Source organism: Pholis gunnellus (assembly GCF_910591455.1).
Source record: "Pholis gunnellus genome assembly, chromosome: 8".
Lineage (NCBI taxonomy): Eukaryota > Metazoa > Chordata > Actinopteri > Perciformes > Pholidae > Pholis > Pholis gunnellus.
In genome coordinates this window covers 1,656,436-1,675,964 of record NC_136534.1, presented here as the reverse complement: position 1 = coordinate 1,675,964, position 19,529 = coordinate 1,656,436, and positions in this window count along the sequence as shown.

Genomic DNA, 19,529 nt, shown 5'->3' with positions numbered 1-19,529 from the left:
TAAAATTCAGGAGAATTTTGTTTTGTTTTGCACAGGTTGCACTTTATTGTTGTTTTGAAAAGATATGCAGTGTAAAACAGGTTATTTGCAGCCTCAGTAAGCTATTTTTTGCCAAACATTAGTTAATTTGGAGGATGGACTTTGTCTTTAAAAAGTGAACAGCAGTTCTGGTCGCCATGCGACTAGCAGAGCCTGAGCTGGGGATCAAACCGCCGACCTTCTGATTGAAGGACGGCCCTGCTCTCCACTTAGCCAGTCGCCCCTATATGTCTGAATATGGAAAAGATGGAGAAGTAGAGGGCTTATAAATTAATCTGGAGCTACATGAGGCCTTAGTGAGGAATAAAAAAGTAAACATAGTGAATAAATACTATTGCCACATAGAAAATAGATACAGGGAGCATCTTTTCATTTTTACAGACGGGTCGAAGGATCCAGCAGCTGATGCAACAGGAGCTGCCGTGGCAGTCCAGAGGACTGAATGTGAGTCTTTACAAAAGAACATCCAACTACCTGACTGTGTATTCAGGAGATTTGTTAAGCTATTTTGATGGCAGTCCAGTGTATTAAACAGATTCAACCTTGTAAAGTGTCGATATGAACTGACTCACTGTCTGCGATCCAGAGCATTGGGTCCGCTACATCCCAGAGTGGACCTGTCTTGGTCCATGAAATCTGCTAGCAGCCAACAGTTTAACAAGAAGGGGCAGTGAGGGTACCTTCTCATGGGTCCCAGCACATATTGGCATTCGGGGCAACAAAAAGGTGGACAAGTTAGCAAAGGAAGTTGTTAAAAAGAGAGACATACGGGTCAACATAAAACTATCAGAATCTGAAGAGAAATTGGCCAGAACGAAAGTGGGACACACAAATCTGAACGGCACTCTATTCATCTTGGGGAAGAATCCAACAGGGTGTTGAGAGCAGTGCCAGCAGACAGAGACAGTGCAGCATGTACTCATGTCATGTAGGAGATGTGGGGCAGAAAGAGAAGCGATGTTAAGTGGAATGAAGACAATTGGATTGACAGAAATATCAGTAAGAAATATTTATAGTGTATGAAAGTAAGGGAAAATGAATTATATGGCTGTTTCACTTCTTTAGACACTGCTTTAATATAAAAGGTTCTAGTATGCAGAAAGCACAGTATTGATCTAGATCCAGGAGGAGGCAGCAATGCAACATAACGGATGCCGTAAAACCCCAACGACAAAGACAGAGGAGAAGAAGAAGAAGAGTTCTTGCTCGACCTCTGAAGAAAACACTTGTGGAAAGGCTGGGCTTTTGATTCAGCCCAATGTTGTTGAAATAAATAGATTGTGCTGTCCTCCTTCAGCCAGAGAAGAGTTCCAGCAGTTTGATGAGGTTGAGTTGTTTCTTTGTTTAATATTCATAAGGCTTCATTAAACTCTTTTGAAGGGTTATTTAGAATTAAAAGTGGTGGACATAATGTTTAATAAGTTCAGCGTTCATGATGCTTTATACCTTCATGTCAAAGTGACAACAACGTTTGAAAGAAGAATCTTATATTTCTTGCAAGACAAAAGACAAGAGTACAAGAAGAGGACAAGAACAGAGACTACAGACCAGTTAACATTCAGTCAGTAGATGAGAGAACGTGTTTCTGTGTGTGTGTGTGTGTGTTTTACACAGGTTGCACGTTATTGTTGTTTTCAAAAGATATGCAGTGTAAAACAGGTTATTTGCAGCCTCAGTAAGCTATTTTTTGCCAAATATTAGTTATTTTGGAGGATGGACTTTGTCTTTAAATAGTGAACAGCAGCTCTGGTAACACCTCGACATGCGACTAGCAGAGCCAGAGCCATTCGTGTGTGTGAATGAAGGCAGTTAATTTCAGCCCCGTTCGGTTCAGTGTGTGTGGGTGTTTTTAGGAAGAGGAGGAAGAAGCCTGCAGAGTTGCAGTAAAGGAGACTTTTCTTATTGGCCCAGAGTTGCATCCAAGCAGATTCAAGCTGTAGCTGAACAAGCTTATTTCATCCCACCTGCTGGATCACCTTCGAGCAGACACCTCCACCAAGGTGGAAGTGTCGTCCAAGAAAATGTATGAATTCCAACCGGTTCTTGACTGGCTGCTTCGTTTCACTTTAATAAACATCAACTTTTTCTTTTGAGAGCAAAGACATCCAGAAATTGAATTAAACCTAAATGATCTCTGTTCTCCTCCATGCTGCTTCTGTTAGTTGATTTCCCTCTTCCTCCGGCTCACAGGTGTGTCATTTATCTCTTCCCCACCTTCTCTTCCTGTCAGAGTGGGGAGGGCTATTCTGTACTTTTTTTTCTTTTCTCCTTTTCTACTAGCTGTCTCATTAGTTTGCTGCTTTACACAATATTTGGATAAAACAATAGAAACAGTGTAACAACTTAAAGTTATTAACTTAGTATGATGTCCCAAGCTCTTTGTAATATGATAGACTTCAATTAAAGTGAAAAACTCTCTGTTAGTGTAAGTTATTATGTATTAATATTAGTATCCCATATTTACAGGCCGAGTCAACACAGATATGGCAGAGAAACATATTTGATTCATTTTGATAGTTTTATTGTAGCAGTAGTTCCAGCCAGGAGTCTCTAGGTGGTGTTTTTTAGCGGTTGCCACCTGGTGCTCTGCTGTTTTTTTAACAACTTTGAAAAGAAAGAAATATTTGATCAGAAACGGAGAAAACAGCATTGTGCCAGCATGAGTTTATTTAAATGTGTGTTAATGTGTGTTCAAAAAGTGCATCAGTTCAGCAGGAAGTGTATCACTTATGGAAAGACTATAATTTTTTACTGTTTCTTTTTTTTTTTAAATATTCTATTCTATAGTATTCTATTACATTTTATGTATTTGTTCTTTGCTTTCTGGAACTGTGGCACAAATTATTTTCCCTACATGGGAGCTCCTAATTTTCTGTGTTTTTACTTCTAGATCTCTACAAACATCGTTGGTCATCGTCTCTGTCTTATGCTACAGAGATCAATAAGGTTTACATGTGGCCTCGCCGCCGCAGCAGAGCAACATGTCCTTCTGTTTCCTGCAGGTGGCAGCAAAAGTCAACAACATCATTCAATGGTTTTGTTGCTTTGAATCGATGTTTTGTTGTCTCCATAACATGAGACGAGGCAGCTCTGAGTTATGTTACTGTTAGACATGACTCACATAGAGGACTATATTCTAGACTCAATCTACTCATTTGAGCTCACTGCTCTGCCAGTGAAGTGACTAGTGCATCTTAAAGTTTTGTGGTAAATGGTGGTAAATGGACTGTATTTGTATTTCTATTTTCTAGTCTTCCGAGCACTCAAATCTCTTTAACACTACATGTCATCATTCACCCATTCACACCCATTCATACACTGATGACAGGGGCTAACATGCAAGGTGCCACCTGCCCATCAGGACTATCTTATCCGATCATCTGATTGAAGGACGACGCCGCTCTACCACTGAGCCACAGTCGCCCCCAATAGTACTGTATTTGACCAACACCTTCCTCCTATCTTCTCTTGTGTTCTACCTCTTTTTCTCCCTCTCTTTTGTCACTCTACCCACTTCTTCCTCCCTTCGTGCAGATCCAGCACAGGGGCAAAAAAATATTATTTCAAAACCATTTGCCAGATCATTACCAGCTAATCCGATGTTTGGTCTGATGAGTCACGCGCCTCATTTGCCACAGTGCAGGGCCTCTTGGGGCCCTTTCTCAAACACTGGCCAAGTACCACCGGCCTGCCCTGTGGGGCCACCAGGCTGGTGGGGGTGGGGGTGGGGTGTTCCTTTGGGACAGGCAGAGTGGGAACTAGAGTGATAAAAGTGTAAATCTACAGAAGATTTCGAATCATTTAGACTTGTGTTTTCCTGAAAAGACTGTATCCACTAATTGTCATTATCTTGTCTAAAGCGTTGTACTTCAGCAGTTCTGCAGTAGTGATAAAAGCCCTTTTATCATTTTTTCCCCATTTAAGCCCTCTCTTCATATAAATCAGTTCACACGATCTACCAGACAAACACCATACAACTGCCAATTTCCCCTTCACTTAGTCCTTGTTGAACAATAAAAAAAGGACGTGTTTCATAGTAATAAAGTGTAGCGCATCATGGAAAAAAAGCAATCAAATGAATAACTCCTTATTTTCTTATTCATGATATTTTTGTCACATAAAGATATGCAATGATGATTAATGGGTAAAATGTATGTAGATGTTGTCCAATGTCAAGTTTCTATTTGATCATGTGGTGAGCCAATTCGATCTGTGTTTATGCTTCATAATAGTGCTCACTAGGGCCTGTCATAGTGTGCACTGGGGCCCATCATATCTACCTTATGCCACTGTTAAAAAACTGCTACCAGAGGAGCGGCATATGGGGTTGCATTCCTACTCCTCGCATACCACCCTGAGTTATGTGTGTATGCATATATAATTAGTTATTTTTTGTTATATTTAGTTATTGTGAATTTTTTTACTTTTCACTTAATTGATATTCTTTACTGTTTATTTACTTATTTATATTACTTGCTACTCTTGTTTTTTTTACCATGTATCTTGTGTGCACTGTCCACTTTGCTGCTGTGATCCTGTAAATTTCCCCACTGCGGGACTAATAAAGGATTATCTCATCTTATCTTATCTTATAAGAAGTGGACGTAGAGGCCAAAATGTCCCCCATTGGTTTGTGGACTACCGTTTTGAAGCCTTAAGTTTGGCATTTTGGCTGTCACCACCTTTGTTTTTGGCTGTCACCATCTTGATTTTTTGGAACCAGAAACCACATGTGTGGGTACAACTGATCACTGAACAAGACATTTTTAGGAGGCCAAAATGTTGCTTTCATAAACTGAAAAGTTGTAAGACGAAAACAACACAAACAACTCTCATTGCTGTCCGTTGATTCTGTCACGTCAACTTGAATCTAGTTCCACATTTCCCATCTGCTTCCTCTCTGCCTAACTCTCCTGTCATTTCAGATCATGCCACTCCGTCCTGTCCTACAGTAACTCCTGTGTAGACCTGCAGTAAATGTACAAACTTAGTAAAATTGAGCTGGAGTCTGCAATCTGCAGTCCCCTCGCCACAGAGCCTTTCAGCATTGTTCAGCTCATAGTTTTAAATTGACTGCAAACTGCTCAGCAGATGGATAAAGTTAGCTTCTAGCAGGTGAGCGTAGTGTAGTATTTATCAACTAAAGAGCAAGTTGTTTCTACATTCATGAAGTTTATGACCTTGTTCAGATAAGCTTTAAGAACTAAAACCCAGATTTACTAATTTTATAGCAACTTTGAGGCAGCGGAAACAAGCTGTGGACACTGAGTTATCGACATGTCTGAAGTTTACATGGTAAACTTCTTATAGCAAACAATTTCTTATTTGCATATCCAGTAGGTACAGAGCAACATTAGAATTTATTTGGAGTTATGTTTGTATCCAACTAATCAATGGAAGTCCAATATTCTCTGTCTTTTGGCTCCAGTGAGAACTGTCTGTCTTTAGCCTGTAAATGCTCCACTGATCACCAGCAAGTTACTAACTTTGCCTGTCTGCTGCTCGAACTAAAGTTGATCTGAGCAGTGAGAGGGAACCAAACAGTAAAGTTCACAGGACCACGTGTAATGTGGTCCTGTGAACATTGCTCATATAAAAATATGAATAAGAGCCATGCAAATTTGGTCTCAGGATCAAAGGCATGTGATTTCAGGCAGATTTGATAAGGGCCATGTATCCATGTTTTCTTCTCATCTGCTAGTCCCAAATACAGGGGAATGACTAATTTCTTCAAAACCTGTGACCACATGATTCCCTATGCAGTGTAGTAGGTAAGTTCATCTGTGCTCAGCTTTTATTTCAGCAAAAAGTTGCTAGAAATGTTTCAATGTTGCAGCCGGTGCTCCAGTTGGATTATTGTGTGCAGGTATACAGTATACAAGTGCATAATATAAACTGCATTACTACACACACAATAGACACATTGACTATTTCTTCTAATATTCATTTCCAATCAAAATGGTGTTTTTTGTCTAGTATCCTATAAATGAACTATGGTTTCCTCTGACTTCCTGCTGGACTCTCCATCTTGGCCTGGATGTTACATTGTAGCTGTGAAGACACTTGGGTCTTACCAAAAGCAGCCCGTTAGACCTTAATGTCCATCTGTTTCCTCCTCTACGTGTTCAAGCCTTATTGCCAAAGTCCCATAAACATTCACACCCAGTGGACTATTTGCTGTTGTTGTTGACAGTGGCACACTGGTTGTCAATGCACACACACACACACACACACACACACACACACACACACACACACACACACACACACACACACACAGAACAGTGCCATATGGTTGTATGTGTGGCGTTCGGCCCGTGTTTCCTTCAATGGGTCAGTTGACCAGACAGCTTGTGATACCGCAGCACACATAGTTTCCATGGCAACTCGTGAGCAGAGATGGGCAAAAATACATCAAAATGTATTTTGATACAAAATACAAAATACCCCCAAATAAATGTATTACAACAAAATACAAAATACAAAATACTGGTGCCAGAAAATGTAACAAAATACTTGTATTTTGTATTTAAAATATAGGAAATACTTTTTTCTAGATTTTCTGTTTTCTCACAATTTGGTATAGCAGAGCATTCAGGTTTGGCCTATATAATGTACACAAAGCTCTGGTGAACCCCACAAAAAGGAAGAACAGTCACAGAATGTCAGTGTAACTAAGCAAAGCTATTGAAAGACAACTTGATTATGTATATATATATTTTTATTAATGGGACTTAACAGCCCATAAACTTTGGCTTTGTATCAACAAGAAAATATTCATCACATATGACATACAAGATCCCAATCTCCCTCTTCCTATAGCTAGTGTTAGTGAAAGAGGACACAGACTAGACTGAACTCAATAGACTTAAAATCAAACAAAGTATTTATTCTTAACAGGAGTATTCTGACGCAGCAGATCGATACGAGCTCGGACCTAAATCAAAACTATCTGTGACAGCAAAGAAAAAGGCGCTCCCCAAGGGAGAACACAAAACTATATAGTCCTTAAGGGCATTTTTGTGATTGGTTGACTATTGTTGGAGGCGGCTCTTGGTTTAAACTTTCTGAGAGCCTCATTGGTGCACAGGACGTCCGTCCCTACCGGCACCCGGATAGCCGCTCCAGCGATGAGTCAGATCAGTGTATGTGTGTGTGTTTGAGAGTGCGTTCTGAGGCCAAGGTCGCTTAACTGCTTCTTTGTTGAAACTGTTATTTTGTACCAAGCAGTGGCAAGACCGGGAGTACCTGGTTTCTGCTATTGGTCAGTTAACGATGGGCCTCTGCGTGGGTGAGAATCACTGCAGCCTCACTCTGTGACTTACACTTAGAGACATATTATGATTACTGCACATAGCATATGGTTTAAGCTTCACTAAATGTGTTTACGAATACATAGCAGTGTTTACAAATATATAGCAGTGTTTACAAATATATAGCATATTTGTTAAGCTTATTCTTAATGTGATTACACTAGCTACTCGACTGATAAGTTAACTTGCTAAACACTGGCTATGCACTAGCCTAGACAGCATGCTAGCGTTATTAGCATGGTAGCATCGATCGCCAGCTTGATATTATAACCATCACCATGTATATACAATAATAGGCTATGTAGCCAGACCCAGACATAAGTTATACATCAAGCTAGTTGACATCTGTCACACTCAGATACAATATTTAACTTGACAGACAATCCGTTGAACTTGAAGATCTGAAGACTGAACTCGTGAACTGTTTTTTGATTCGTGGAGAAAGTATTTTGAGTATTTTAAATACAAAATTACTCCACTCTAAAGTATTTTGTTACAAATTACGTTAGATTTTTAATCTGCCCTATCAAATACAAATTACAAAATACTCAAAAGTAATTGAAATACGTATTTCAAATACAAGTAATAGAAATACTGCCCATCTCTGCTCGTGAGGCTGAAGCGGGTGGATCAACGAATGGCTTTGGCAACTTTTTTATTCAATGTGCAACACACTTGCCGTCGCCACTCCAACACTGTCGATAATATTTGCCAAACCCATCAGTTGTTACGGTTTGTGTGTTTTAATTCATCTGTCACATCAAAGTCCTGATTACTGCCCAAGCCAAGATATCTTCATCTGTATGTGGTGTCCTGGTTTCAAACTACTTTCATAACTATGGAAGCTAGTTTGGACTCATGTGTCATAAAAGCGTCAATATTATTAATATTACGCAACATTTAGCTGTCTCTACTGATATGAGGTATCGTAGAGCTCTGGGTGAACACAGACGGCTACAATATTTATTTCCTGATTCAACAAAGCGGACAGTCTCGTGGGGAGGGGAGGGGAGGGGGGAGCTGCGCTCATGTGATTGGTTGAAAATGAGGCGGACATCTGATTGGCTACAGACAGGTTATATTGAAAAAAAACGCATTTGGCGTCAGGACAGTCTCAAAAACCCACAAATAAATGTGAAGCGATTTACAAATAAATGCAGTGCGATCCACAAATAAATACATACAAATCCACAAACAAATACATACAAATCCACAAACAAATACATACAAATGCAGAAATATATTTGTGATTTTTTTTTACATTTATATAAATCGTAATTTATTTATTTGTGCATTGGAATGTATTTGTGAATTGTTCTGCGTGCATTTGTAAATCGAATATATTTGTGAATTGTTCTGTGCGCATTTGTGAATCTTTCTGTTTGCATTTGCAATTATTGAGACTGATCTGACCCCATACAAGCATACAGGTAAGCCAGCATCGTTTGCAGTGAAAGCAAATGAATATGTCCAGGCAGAACTCTCTATTTTCCTCCGTGACTTTTCTGTTTTTTGGATTTATCCATTGATAGTTTACCGAGCGCGGGGGTCTGCAAATCATGATTAGGCACGAGCAGGTAAAGGCGAAGTTGACGTAAGATGCAAGTGGCGGATCGTGTAGCGCGACCGTTATAGAATATATTACTATTTTGCTCGACAGGGTTCAAATCCAGGTTGATGCGATCTTTCCATAAATATATTTTCTTCAATGTACTTCTTCATACGTGGCTGTGATGTAGTGCTCACTTATACAATCGTAATCCCCGCAATATATATGAGATGTGGCTTTTAGATCTCCAGCAATATGTTTGTGAATGTGTGACGAATCTGGCAACAGAGGCAGAAAACAGCTGCTGCTGTTATGCGAACACAACACACGCACGGAAGGAAACCAGTAGGTTTGAAAACCAGTAGGACCGGCACCCACTGCATGCCCAGTGTACGTGAATAGTCACGTGATATTTATTAAATAACTATTTTTCAAGGATTTTTGAATGGATGCTAATTTTAAATCTATTTAAAAAAAAATCTCACCCCCTGGAGTGCCTTCACGTACCCCCAGGGGTACGCATACCCCCATTTGAGAACCACTGCTCTAGTGTATCACATATAGTGGGTCACAAGATGGATTTTCGAGACATCTGGTGACATCGCGAGGATCCAGCTGCCATGCAGTCTAACAGCTTCCCAGTTTCTTCCTGGCTGCCTTGCTGACCCTTTACCTCTGACCCCAGCTCAGAGCCTCGCTCATCACTGAACCAATCGATCCTGCCCCAAATGTTTGAAGTGATTCTGCTCAACTCGGTTGGCTGTGTCTAATTCAGATCCATGTTCATAGCAGGTCAGCAACCAATAAATCACTCCAACAACTCAGAGCAGTTTTTTTTCATCAAATTGATCATTTGCTGAATGTTTTTGAGCCTGGAATTATCTCAGTAAAATGCAGAACAATGTTTTGCAGTGCTTCTTTAATGATTTTAGGCCAATCTTGCCAGGTGCGGCTTTATCCATGTGAAAACTTGTATTTTATAAATGACATGGAATGTTGTGTATCTCTGGCATCACGAGACAAACGGCATCGAAAGTCCAAGAATTTCGATGCAAGAATTTCGACCAAACTACCGTAGCTCTCACCATGGTGGGTCAGTAGGAAGGGGGGGAAATGCAGGAATAGCCCTATCAGTGTGAGGGCTATATGAAACTCTCAGCAGGACAAAACCAACTGACAGTCCATTAGACCCGTGGGACTGCAGAGTCTGTCTGTCAAAGCAGGCTTTTGTTTTAAAAAATGTCCTCAGGGTGAGAAGTGTAGTCGAAATCGTGTTCACTTCCAACAGAGCCTAAAAGTTACAGTAAAAAAACGGATTCATACAGCACTTCTGAAAATTTGACTGAAGAACATTATTATGTACTATAAAAGCATTGAGTAGCCATACATATAAAAGTGCAAGTGAAACATCCTCTCCTCTGCTGTCTCTTCCTATGTTCTTAATTGTCATGTCTCGCTCTGAGTATACATTAACTTTGTTTCAATCCTACGACACAACAATGTCACGCTCTTGAGCAGATCAGATGTGTTTAGAAATTTGGATCATTGGCATCCACGGGGGCGACAGAGTGTACACAATCACTTCTGAGAACGAATTAAATGATATTTTATGATATTTCAAAAACCTACGTGACAAAGAAATTCTGATAAAATGGACCATGTAACCTATTTTAATCACTCAAAAACATATATATATACACAAAGTACTACAAGATACTACAAGTACTACCACAATTTCACCTATTTTTCGCCAGGAGAAGGCGAGCTATGTTCTCCGTTACTGATCCCAGGCGCGAGCTACAGCACTTTCACAGACACCCCGCATATCAACCAGCACCAGGACAACACACTGAATCGAACCATATCTTCCAAACGTCTTTCCGTGAAACCGTTCAAAAGTTACATCGGAGAAGCCACACAAAGCACAACACCACACTGCCAAAACATTAGAACCGTAGCATACCTTGAGGTGGTTTCCAGGGAGAAAACGGAGAAAAACGAAGTAAATCCAAATGAGAAATGTGTTCGCGAGCTCATTGTGTTCGTCTGAAACCTAAAATGGCAATTTTCCGTTCATCTGACACAAGATGGTGGTTAATATGCCGACCGGCGAATCATACAGGGGCTTGGGGCTTGGGGCTTGGGGCGGGAGTGTGGCACGGTTTTGGCTTTTTAGTGGCTGAAAATTCTGTCAATCACTTCATGGAACATACTGGTGTGTTTGAAATAACCACCCGGTTCGAATGCAGGGTGACATGACAAGATCCGCCCACCACAGGCTGAGCAAGGGCTCCATAGACACGGACAGAGACGAGGAAATTGCATGGAGGAGAGATATGAGAGGTCAGAATGGCTCAAAATGATGCCAAATAGATGCCAAACAGCTCTGTTATGATAGATTGTACAATATGAGTGATAAACAAAGTGAAATATATAGTTATATAGTATATAAAAGTACAATGGAACAGCTGCAAATCCTGGTTCGAAAATGAGAATTTGGCATGTTTTTTCATACACACACTGCTATAAATTGGGTTTGCTTCACTTTATTTACACCAAATCTTTTTTGTGAGGCACCTGCACCGTTTTTGCTATGAATTGGGAATGTTTTTAGGCTTTCCAGAGCCTCATTAAAAAAATTACAGTGCTTTTTCTTCAGGCGAACCTGGGAATTCTTTTGTGTTTTGCTGTGTTCAGTCTTCAGCTACTATTAACCAGTAACATATACACAATATTTACTTATCTCATCAAATCTCACAATCCCTAGTGTTATTCAACCATCAACATTTTTAAAATAGACCTTGTAGTTACAGAATTGTAGTCTCTTTAGTATGGGTTACAATTTTCGAGCAGAGGACTAAAAATAGGCCTAGGGTTTAAAAGGTTTTAAGCATTGAACAAAGTTATTGTGATAACTTGTGTTTGATATTTGTCTTTGCTATTTTCTTTAAAAGTGTAATGTGGGTTTCTTAAACTTACCTAAATTAAAAGGATTTAAGTTATAATAACAGAAATGTGCTTAAATATATTTTTACATTTATATAACTGCATGTACAATATTTTTACACTTGAATAAACAATAATCAAATGCAGATACAGTTATTTACCAATATGTTAGGAGTAGTTACATTTACACAGTCTTAAATTTACAACCGGCCCTTTGAGGGAAACCATGATGCTGATGTGGCCCAGAGTGAAGATGAGTTTGAGACCCCTGCTGTAAACATATCCACTACTCAGGTAACAGCAGTGGCGGGCCATGCATTTTATACCTGGGCCTTCACTGCTGTCCTGCAGCTGAAACACAGCTACGGTTATTATTTGTTTTGTAACATCTATAAATACACTGACTGTCGAGAAAACGCAGAGAGTGCGTCTCCACTCTGCTCTGCAGCTGGGACTGCTGTGAGTGCTTTGAGGCGGCTCACGGCAACACCCGCTGTTCGTTCATGGCAGTAACTGTAGAATGTATGTGCTTTCACGTCAGAGTCAAAACACCAGAAAAGTCTCCAACAACACCAGAACAAGTCGCTAGATTTGTCACTAGTAGCTTCTGACAAAAAAAGTCGCCATGAGGTTTTGGAAAGTCGTCAGATTTAGCGAGAAAGTTGCCAAGTTGGCAACACTGGCACCGGGTAAATATGTCCCCAGCGCAACATTGGACGTAACAATGGTTCCTTTCACATATAAAACCAAACTAAAATCCATCTCCATAAAAACAAGTTGTACAAATAATAATATATAAACAAGCATATTAAAGCTACTGCAGATGTAAAAACAAAAGCAGTTAACTTACCAAAGCTGCTGTTCACTATTTAAAGACAAAGTCCATCCTCCTTTCTTTGTTAACAAAGAGTTTAATGTCACGGTTGTTCAGTACATCAGTTTTAGTTCCAGTAAGAAGTCCTTCTCGATTCATGGACGCCAGTGAAGACAGTCGAGCCTCCCCAGTTGTATTTCTTGAATACTGTTTAATGCATTTGAGGCTGAAAATATCTGCTTGACAGAGGCAGCAGATATTGGGATTGTCACCGCCCAACATGTCACGCTAGCCCACTGACCAATCACGTATGGCTAGGCCAGCTAGCAGGCTCTGGCACATCAAGGAATACGCCCAACATGTCAAACTAAAGATCTGATTGGTTGAAGACTATGACAATCAACAATATTGTCCCCATTCACTTAAACTGCAAAGGGATTCACTTGTGAGTCCGCAGGCCTGGGGCCTCTCTTCTTACCTAGAGACACAGAGGTGAAATCTGATTGGATAAAAGCTCTACTTAAAACAAGCTGCACTGGAAGCCTAGCAACTGAGGAAGACAGTAGCTGTGCAATGAGAAAATAAGCTAATGGGAAAAAAATGTATAATACATGTAGTGTATTTATGAAAAATGATTAAATTATAAAATAGCTCTAACTTTGTGATTCTGTCTAGGCCAGCAGAGAAGGCCTTGCTGGCCCTGACGGCCCACCACTGGGTAACAGACATAAATCAGCTGACCTCATGGTGGCACTGTAATAACTTTCAGGTTTTCAGATTTCACGTCTTTCATGATGTTTTGAATTATCTCCAAGTCTTGGTCATTCTAAGTTAGTGTTATACTTATAATGGATGTATGATCTATTGTCATGTCCCAGTCAGCAGGTGACATTTGGTTTTGATTGATAAAAGTGGGTGGGATGCTGTACATCATTCTTTTTGCATCACATCTTGAAATATGACAATAAATTTGGCTTTGCTGCAACCAATGGTCAGTAGAGTGGTCTACGGGTTAAGGCACCAACTGTGAGTTCACAACCAGCAGGGGACTTCTGTTAAATGTCATTCCACCTCTTTCTCTACTGTTGACTTGGTACTAGAAGCATATAATGCCCCAAACATAGTAAACCCTTTCAATTCATTATGACACCCTGACCATCAGCCTAGTAGATCACAATGATGAAGCTTTACAGGCTATTAGCTTTGAAGTCAATGACAGAAAACAGTAGCATTGTATGTAGAATTCAGTTAATGTTTAGTGTCCATTGCTGTCAAAAAGACTGTAGTCTAGAAGACGGTCCAGTAGTCTGTATACACTGTGACTGCAAGGTCGCTGGGTTGAATCCGGTTTAGGAACCTTATTGTGTGCATCCGTCTGTTTCTCCCTGTCTGTTCACACACTATTGTGCTTTAAAAGTTGTTTAATACATATTTGTCAAAACAGTGTGCTTGGACTGCACGTATTACCCCTTGTGACTAAATCTGACCTTGCTGTTTTATCACGGGTGCCCTATTAGGTCCAGTTTCTATAAAAATAATTTGTTATCAGTGTTTGTGCTGACACAGCCCTGTCTCCTAAAAATGACGTTCCCATGCAACAAAACTGCATCGTGAATTATGTTTCGAATGAAACATACTCTCTCCTGGATTACGTTTGTTTTTGACGAATCACAAATCAGTCAAAAGTCCACAGAAGTGGTCAAACTAACACAAGACTTTCACCCAGGAGAACGCTGTTTGTGTCCGTGTGAAACCAAAAGTCTATGTTAACTTATTTTAAATAACGTATCAAACATACGTATTGCCAAACTCAGATTTTTACTAAACCTAACCAAGTTTTGTTACATTTTTGTTTTGTTTCAATTTACAACATTAACCACATGTTTCAAACTGGGACCATAATTTGGGAGAAAATACATTTCCCTTGAAATGTAATTGAAGATACATTTTAGTTGTATGGGAAAATAATTTTGTAATAGACAGGGTTGCCTGACAGAGTTCATTTGTCTTGAGCACCAACAATCAGCCGGAGACAATAGTGTCCTCTATAATGAGTCTGACCTTTGATAGCTTCTTAAATGTTCTACACTCCTGGTAATTAATGGAAGTAGCATGCTGCTACTAATTGTTCCGTGCCTTGTTGCTGACAGTCCTAATAAAGTAGAACAGGGTTTATTAATTACTGCTTACTGGGTGCTAATGATATCACATGCAGCCCTGGGAGGTCAGGTCAGACAGACTAACCACCAGACTAATCATCGTTGGGCAGGTAAAGGTCTACTTTTGGAGAAGTGGACTTTCTGCTTGGTTGAAGTACGGCCAAAGTTTCACAAGGAGATTGTGAGCTTTTTCTTTATAATTTTCCCTGAACTAATCAACTTACTTGTTGAACTTTATCACATGCTGAAAAACCTAACATGGTCCAACTTTTGCATATCTTTGTTCTATTATGCGGTAAACACATGATATAGTGAATGTTTATAAATTACTATTATCATATAGGAGTTGTGGTTATTATTTTGTATACTTATACCTCTTCTGAAATACTAAATAATTCCCAACTATTCCTCCAGATGTAGCACACTTCTTTATTTCTTGATAGTTTTTTGAGTTATAAATGCTATTAGGCTCAGAGTTCAGTTGACTTGTGTTTACCAACAAGTGACGGTGAAATTTCTCACCTCTGGAAAGGTAAATATGTACTCTCCCACACTTCACTATCACAGTGAGATAAAGAGAGGCTGATAATGACTTAGAGAGAGAGAGAGAGAGAGAGAGAGTAATATTCATTGATTCTGCAAAAGGAAGGAATTATTTATTGAGAGCAAAGGAGGACACGATTATATATTATATGTTAGCAACAGAGAGAGAGAGAGAGAGAGAGAGAGAGAGAGAGAGAGAGAGAGAGAGAGAGGCCAGTTAAGGGGTGTAAACAGTGGTTGAATAAGCTGACAGTGTGAGCACAGCTGATAGTGTTTAAGTCACAGTCTGTCTTCGCAGGTCCTGCATTGTTCTCTGCTGCCTCTGGCTGTGTTTTACAGCATGATTAGAGCTTATTTCACGTGCTACACAATCCCATCTGCTTGGCTCTCACTTATCTACAAGCTAGGAGACATGTGGTTGGTTTTCATGTAATATTATCTCCATGATGCCATTCTGTAAGGAGCTGTCTCTCTGTTAGTCGATATGACTAATCACACAAGCATAGTGGTGTTTTAACCTCTAGCTGTTCCAATAAAGCTTTTATGTAACTGCAGTTCTAAGCATCCAGTGGCTGATTCAAGAGAAAACTCCTCCAGCTCACACATTCAATTCACACATCTGGTTTGTCTGGAATAAATATAACCTTTCATGCATCAATATTCTAGAATGGAATCAATATTCATTGATTCTGCAAAAGGAAGGAATTATTTATTGAGAGCAAAGGAGGACACGATTATATATTATATGTTAGCAACAAAGTCCACAGAGGAAGGATGTCAGGGTGGACGGATGGGACTACACTTCAGACAACACAGGAGACTGCTGTTCATTTCACAGTAGCCAAGTCGTTGTTGTGCCTAAACCAACCAAACTTTAACATTAGAGGTGTCAGACCACAAAATGCTAAATTTGTTGTTTCCTTTTGAGCCTTTGTTGAAAGGCAGGCATCGGGCATTTGGAGAGGAAAGAGGAATTGACAGAGTTGTCAGGGTACAGTAGCCTGGATGTGCTGATCCAAGTAGCGAATGATGCGCAAAGTGCATTGCCCATGAATGGCAATATTGTTCAATGTTCAACAAATGTTCAAATGTTCTATAAATAATTCCTGCGCACAAATGCTCCATGTACATCCTATGCAACCAGATGGTTTAGACCAGTTCCAAGGTCCAGTCAGAGAGAATTACCTCATGCAAAGGTCCGGAACATCACAGTAGTCTCTAACTTGTTCTATGATTTAGTCCCATATATATTGAATTAGCCAACAGTTGTATTAACGTCTGTATGTAGTCAACAACTGACTGTCAAATCAAATAAAGAAAGTTAAATTGAATAATACCTCAACAATATTTATTGTCAGTTTTCAAATTGAACTGAATGAATTATAAATAATACATACTCTAATAATAAATAAATGCTCTTCTCTCACTTCAAGTAAAATAAAGGCTGCATTTAAGAATAAATTAAATAACAGAAAAATCGAAAAAAAGCTAAAATAAAACTTAATTTTAGAAAAATGTATTGCACTGAATTAGATTTAGATTCAGTGATGTCAACCAAAAAACATGATATTATATTATCCTCATCTTCTAAAAAGAGAAATGTGTGTGCAAGGACTTTGTCTGTGGTTATTAAACCACTTGCTCTATTCATCTCTGTTAACATCATTGTTGGTCAGTGAATTCATGTGTTAGGATTCTGATCATATTGGGCTCTTGTTTATTATCTGTGACTTCTTTTCAGATGTGAGTGGGTACGTTTCTCAAAAGAGTTGTGCTTTGTCTCGTAGAACATAGAAGATATGAGACATCCTGGTTTTAAACTGCCAGTGGAAAGAATTAACCTATAATAGTCTGTCCATTCTTGGTTAAAGACTCTGGTCTCTCTGGTCTCTCTGACCACTTTTCTCTTTTTGGAGAACTTCATGTGAAATAACTTCTGACTCACGTAATTGTCGTCCTACTCATTGGTCTCTTTCCTCGTCTCTCCCGTGTGTGTAAATCTCACTTGAGTCAGGAAACATGTCAGTATACACATATTTGATTGGCTGAGCTGCATCACGTAATGTGATTTACAACGCATGTATTTGGTCGGTGTGTTTCCTGCACCTCTGAACAAGTGCCGTAAAGGCTAGAAAAGCTGCACCGGTTAGTGACCCCTGTTTTAGACCATTCACACCTTTTAAAAGAAAAATTCAGTTCAATCCCCGTATTAGTCTCAGGAGATTGGTCAAATTTAAAAACATACTGCCAGTTTCAACTCCACATATACTGGGATTGGTACTAATGAAGCCATACTGGTTGATGTCTGTTTGATTAGCACCTGTGTCTGAGTGTTTACAGTTGGTAGAAACATTGCTCTGATGTGGCAGAGTGCCAACATGCCAAACAAACCATATGGCATCTTTAGAGAGAAGACTTCATCTTTATCATCCACTTCCCTTTTTCTCCATTATGTTCAATGTTGTAGATGTCAATATAAAGGAGGGTTGACGGATGATTTCAGTAAACCCCCCCCCCCCCCCCCCCCCCCCTCCCCACACCACCCAAACCACCCCACCATACACAAATACACGTCAATAGCAAACCCATGCTTTACTAATCAGCTTAGCATTCTCCCGCTCTGCCCCACTTGTAGTGTGGGATTGATATCTGATTATGTCGTGTTACTAATCCAGATAGAGCCACGTTCAGACACACACACACCCGCCCCACCCTACACCACACCTGACCTCTGACCTCCTGTAGTGTTGCCTTGGAAACCTGCTTGGTGGGCTGGGATGGAGAGGTTGGGATAACCCATGAGGAGGAGGCAGGGGGAGGTATCTGTGTTTGGTATTCTGGGCCAATCTCACGGCTGGTTAAGAACCATGAATAGAGAGTGAGCTGGCCGAACGTCTCGGACCCCCCTACCCCCTTATCCCTGGCAGTGTCTTCTTCGCCTCTCTCATACTCCTCTCTCTGTTCTCTTTCTCTCCCTATTTTTCTCTGCTCTGGTGCCAGACAGATGGTTCAGTACACAAACATTTGTCTGAAGTTGGGAGAGCATCCCTTACCAGACTAATACATAAACTGGAGGAAGCGAGACATTCTGTAAACATGTTCTTTGTGAGTACAGATGCACTTATCCATTGCATGTATACATCATGACACCGGCTCCTTGCCAGTTTTCAGAATGGTACACTCTCACACTCTTAGCAAAAAGGTAACATGCTTAGCATTATTGCAACAATAGAAACCATTTGGTGGAAAATTCTAGTTTATTAGTACTTTGGTTTCATTTTTGTAGTTTTGGCCATCATTCCTTCTAGTTACAATAATATTGAGCTCACCAAAGTAATTCAGATTCAAAAAACCAAGTTAGTGTGAAAACAAACAAGTTTATCCAGATTATCTAAACCAGTTATTCTCATGCAGGGATACGTATACCCCAGGGGGCACTCATGTGGCTGCCAGGATGTTGAAAGCAGCTACTTTGAAAAAGTAGAGATTATGATTTGGTAGAGAGACAATTATATATCCACATATTGGTAACACTTTATAATAACTACACACTATGAAGTATGAGTAAACACTTAATTCATCATTTATAAAGCATTGTTCCTACATTAACACTCATTAGCATACAATTTATAACAGTTATAAATGTTTTATTCTTGATTAATAAGCTCGTCTATTGTGTTTTCATACTTTATAAATGATGGATTCCCCATTTGTAAATTAAGTATTACAGATATTACAAACCAATTATTAAGGAGTTGTAGGTGATTAAAAACATCATTTATAAAGTGTAAGTAAATGATTTATTTAGATGCACATTATTCATGCATTTATATATATATAATGATTTAGATATGCACTAATGGTTAGGGACTATGTTAATATATGCTTTATAAACGCATATTGATACTGCAATTCATGATTAATTCAGGTAGTTACTAGTCATTAGTTAAGTATTTTGTGTAACCTCATCTAAAGTGAGGACTATTTATCATCAATGTGGGACAAAGGAAAAGCCCGCGTCATACGTCATCAACGTGGGACAAATGTTTCGGTCAGGAACTGATACAGAAGTGCACTCACGCGATGGAAAACTCTGACTTAAGTTGAAAGGGCTAGTTGGACCCGGGCCAGAAAGAATGATTGCTGACGGGCCTCCAATGCCCATC